The following is a 5,691-nucleotide window of genomic DNA, read 5'->3' as shown; positions in this document are numbered from 1 at the left end:
TTGGGGAATGTAATCATGACCTGCCTCAGAACAGGTCTGTATTGAGGAATGTTATCATGACCTGCCTGAGAACAGGTCTGTATTGGGGAATGTAATCATGACCTGCCTCAGAACAGGTCTGTATTGAGGAATGTAATCATGACCTGCCTCAGAACAGGTCTGTATTGAGGAATGTAATCATGACCTGCCTCAGAACAGGTCTGTATTGAGGAATGTAATCATGACCTGCCTCAGAACAGGTCTGTATTGAGGAATGTAATCATGACCTGCCTCAGAACAGGTCTGTATTGGGGAATGTAATCATGACCTGCCTCAGAACAGGTCTGTATTGAGGAATGTAATCATGACCTACCTGAGAACAGGTCTGTATTGAGGAATGTAATCATGACCTGCCTCAGAACAGGTCTGTATTGGGGAATGTAATCATGACCTGCCTCAGAACAGGTCTGTATTGAGGAATGTAATCATGACCTGCCTCAGAACAGGTCTGTATTGAGGAATGTAATCATGACCTGCCTCAGAACAGGTCTGTATTGAGGAATGTAATCATGAAATATAAACTAATTAATATATGAAAACAAATGATAGTTTAGATTAAAAGTATGGATTTTAATAATATACACGTCACTACTTTCATTATCATCAGTGGTGTAAAGTACTTTAGTAAAAAATACTTTAAAATACTACTTAAGTTGTTTTATGGGATCTTTCTTTTTCACCCCGCCCTCGGGGTGGCCGATGATGAAGATTCCACCCACTAGAGACGGAAAGCTGAATGTGTCAAGCAAGCTTGAAGGCAAGGTGATGTCAGGATCTGAGCTAAGCTCCAGCAGAGCAAAGTCAACACAACCCGAATCAACTTTTCCATAGGCTACAACCTCACTTTGCACTGATATCTGCTGCGTTCTCTCATCCAGGTCTTCAAAGTCAAACGTGACTGTTACTGATTGTTGCAGCTTGTTAGTTATCGGCTCATAGATTTGATAGACAACATGGGCGTTTGTAAGGATGAACTTTTCAAACAGAAGGAAGCCAGTTCCTACTGGTGTCCCTTCAATTCTCACCTGACAAACAGAAGCACTCAGCTCCATTAGTCTCTTCACTTTCTTCACCTCTTGGAAGCTCTGTGTTTTCTTTCCAAACTCTACTCTCAAGAATTGTTGCACGTCTGAAGGCTTTTTCAAATTCTCTCTCTCTTTCAAGTGATCTACCAAACCTGCATATTGGGAACGCAGGATGTTTAGGATCTCTTTTTTGAGAGTTTGAGAACTACCATCTTTTCCTGCCTCTTTTGCCTGCAACTGTGTTTTAACTGTGTCTGTTGTGGAGGAGGAGAAAAATGTCTGAAAACACAACAGCCAGCTGGTCTGCACATGCTCTAGGGATGCCGTCTAGTTCGGCAGCTTTGCGAGGTTTAACGCGTTGGAATGACTTACATACATCTTCCGTGGAGACGGGAAGTACACAGCCCACTTCATCTTCAGTGGCTCTCCTCCTCACAGTCTTCGTTGAGAAAATGGTGTTCCGTTCATCCGGTAGCCCCGATGACATCTTTGCACACACTCTTGGCATTCTCTCAACCAGCTTCATGAGGTAGTCACCTGGAATGCATTTCAATTAAAAAGTGTGACTTGTTAAAAGTTAATTTGTGGAATTTCTTTCCTTCTTAATGTGTTTGAGTCAATCAGTTGTGTTGTGACAAGGTTGGGGTGGTATACAGAAGGTAGTCCTATTTGGTAAATACCAAGTCCATATGATGGCAAGAACCGCTCAAATAAGCAAAGAGAAATGACAGTCCATCATTACTTTAAGACATGAAGGTCAGTTAATGCGGAAAATGTAAAAAAAATTGAAAATGTATTCAAGTGCAGTCACAACAACCATAAGGTACTAAGATGAAACTGGCTCTCGTGAGGACCACCACAGGAATGGAAGACCCAGAATTACCTCTGCTGCAGAGGATAAGTTCATTAGAGTTACCAGCCTCAGAAATCCCAGCCCAAATGAGAATGCTCTGGGAACTGCTTGTTGATTCCCCACTGGGCCAGGTGAGAATGCTCTGGGAACTGCTTGTTGATTCCCCACTGGGCCAGGTGAGAATGCTCTGGGAACTGCTTGTTGATTCCCCACTGGGCCAGGTGAGAATGCTCTGGGAACTGCTCGTTGATTCCCCACTGGGCCAGGTGTAAATGCTCTGGGAGGCGTAAGTCTACCCCCCACAAGTTTGATTACAATGTTGGATTTACAACCCCCCCCCCCCCAAAAAAAATACACCCCTTTCAAAAACAGTTGCAACAGGCCAACAACCAAAATCCTACCCTAAACACCAAACGTGTTTTAACATGCCCAACCAAACCCCCCATCCTCTCCATCTACGAACTTGATCAAAAGTCGCAATAGTCCTTAGCCTCCCCAAATGTCCTGATCCACTACCACTGATCAAGGGCGCAACACATTTTTTTTGTCCCACAATTGACCAAGGACTCTACTTGATCCAAAATGTATTTTGTTTTTCCATATAGCCCACTACACAGGATTATACAACAAGCCCTCATACATGTCTCCAGGATCAGAATAAATAACCACAGACTCAGCTGTCTGAAACTATCCCCTCGTGCCCCAACATGTCTGGATATAACTGAAGAACTCCTGGCAAACTTCATGTCTTCTTCATTTGGTCTGACCAGCTTGGTGGTACTGGGTGGACCAGACCTGTTGATCTGCTTGGTGGTACTGAGTAGACCAGACCTGTTGACCCACTTGGTGGTACTGGGTGGACCAGACCTGTTGATCTGCTTGGTGGTACTGAGTAGACCAGACCTGTTGACCCACTTGGTGGTACTGGGTGGACCAGACCTGTTGACCCGCTTGGTGGTACTGAGTAGACCAGACCTGTTGACCCGCTTGGTGGTACTGAGTAGACCAGACCTGTTGACCCGCTTGGTGGTACTGAGTAGATCAGACCTGTTGACCTGTTGACCCGCTTGGTGGTACTGAGTAGATCAGACCTGTTGACCCGCTTGGTGGTACTGGGTGGACCAGACCTGTTGACCCGCTTGGTGGTACTGGGTGGACCAGACCTGTTGACCTGCTTGGTGGTACTGAGTAGACCAGACCTGTTGACCCGCTTGGTGGTACTGAGTAGACCAGACCTGTTGACCCGCTTGGTGGTACTGAGTATATCAGACCTGTTGACCTGTTGACCCGCTTGGTGGTACTGAGTAGATCAGACCTGTTGACCCGCTTGGTGGTACTGTGGTACTGGGGACCAGACCTGTTGACCCGCTTGGTGGTACTGGGTGGACCAGACCTGTTGACCTGCTTGGTGGTACTGAGTAGACCAGACCTGTTGACCCGCTTGGTGGTACTGAGTAGACCAGACCTGTTGACCCGCTTGGTGGTACTGGTGGTAGACCAGACCTGTTGACCCGCTTGGTGGTACTGGGTGGACCAGACCTGTTGACCCGCTTGGTGGTACTGAGTAGACCAGACCTTTTGACCTGCTTGGTGGTACTGGGTGGACCAAACCTGTTGACCCGCTTGGTGGTACTGGGTAGACCAGACCTGTTGACCCGCTTGGTGGTACTGGGTAGACCAGACCTGTTGACCCGCTTGGTGGTACTGGGTAGACCAGACCTGTTGACCCGCTTGGTGGTACTGGGTGGACCAGACCTGTTGACCTGTTGACCCGCTTGGTGGTACTGAGTGGACCAGACCTGTTGACCTGTTGACCCGCTTGGTGGTACTGAGTAGACCAGACCTGTTGACCCGCTTGGTGGTACTGGGTAGACCAGACCTGTTGACCCGCTTGGTGGTACTGAGTAGACCAGACCTGTTGACCCGCTTGGTGGTACTGAGTAGACCAAACCTGTTGATAGATTTCTCAGGTGCTTCGACCTTTAACCTCCATAGCGGATGCTTGACCGACTGGGTATACCTTATAATCTCCACCCTGCACAGTCAGAAGAGGACTGGCTACCCCTCATAGCCTGGTTCCTCTCCAGGTTTCTTCCTAGGTTCCTGCCTTTCTAGGGAGTTTTTCCTAGCCACCGTTCTTCTACACCTGCATTGCTTGCTGTTTGGGGTTTTAGGCTGGGTTTCTGTACAGCACTTTGAGATATCAGCTGATGTAAGAAGGGCTATATAAATACATTTGATTGATTGATTGATTGATTGATTGACCTAGTTTCAGTCAGACGCTGAGTATCACCACGGTGGAATGTGAAAAACCAGTATGTGTGGTTTGAACTCTTAAGACAATCAGGACAGTGGGTGGGATATTTACATCCTGGTGTGAAGTCCCGCCCACTCATAAATCACAAGATTAGCATTTTTTTTTAAAGTTGAACTGTCCGGACCCACATCACCAGCCCCTCCCCACCAATACACACCGACACACAACCCCACCCCCTCCTGACGAGCCCATCGCAAATTTAAACATTCTCACTGGTTCATGAAATTGGACAATGGAGTATAGGAGTTATGCCCAGACATGGAACTCCCATCGTAACTGACTCATCACATCAACCCCCACCGTGTCCCCATAGGTCCCAGTACAAGCCCCTTGATCAACACAATAGTCTCTGTCACTCCAACCAACACCTTTCACAACATGTCTGCACAAAGACACTAGGACCCCTCCTCCCATCTACAACACTGTAATCAGAATAGTGGGTGTGATATTTACATATAACATGTGGTAATGCCCCAGCCACTCAGAACAGTGGGTGTGATATCTACATTCAACATGTGGTAATGCCCCAGCCACTCAGAATAGTGGGTGTGATATCTACATTCAACATGTGGTAATGCCCCAGCCACTCAGAATAGTGGGTGTGATATCTACATTCAACATGTGGTAATGCCCCAGCCACTCAGAATAGTGGGTGTGATATCTGCATTCAACATGTGGTAATGCCCCAGCCACTCAGAATAGTGGGTGTGATATCTACATTCAACATGTGGTAATGCCCCAGCCACTCAGAACAGTGGGTGTGATATCTACATTCAACATGTGGTAATGCCCCAGCCACTCAGAATAGTGGGTGTGATATCTACATTCAACATGTGGTAATGCCCCAGCCACTCAGAATAGTGGGTGTGATATCTACATTCAACATGTGGTAATGCCCCAGCCACTCAGAATAGTGGGTGTGATATCTACATTCAACATGTGGTAATGCCCCAGCCACTCAGAATAGTGGGTGTGATATCTACATTCAACATGTGGTAATGCCCCAGCCACTCAGAATAGTGGGTGTGATATCTACATTCAACATGTGGTAATGCCCCAGCCACTCAGAATAGTGGGTGTGATATCTACATTCAACATGTGGTAATGCCCCAGCCACTCAGAACAGTGGGTGTGATATTCAAATCCTAGGTCGGAAGTCCCACCCCCTCATCAACCACAATATTTGATTGATAGTTTGACAGTTTAAGCCCGATACTAACCACCACTACTGCTACTGCTACCACTATTACTACTAAGCGCAAACCAGATGGGATGGAATATCACTACAGAATGCTGTGGTAGTCATGGTTAAGTGTGCCTTGAATTCTAAATAAATCACCAACAGTGTCACCAGCAAAGCACCCCCACACCATCACACCTCCTCCTCCATGCTTCACGGTGGGAACTAGACATGCGGAGATCATCCATTCACAAAAGACACGGCGGTTGGAACCAAA

Source organism: Oncorhynchus nerka, linkage group LG9b (genome assembly GCF_034236695.1).
Source record: "Oncorhynchus nerka isolate Pitt River linkage group LG9b, Oner_Uvic_2.0, whole genome shotgun sequence".
Lineage (NCBI taxonomy): Eukaryota > Metazoa > Chordata > Actinopteri > Salmoniformes > Salmonidae > Oncorhynchus > Oncorhynchus nerka.
This window is presented reverse-complemented; position numbering follows the sequence as displayed.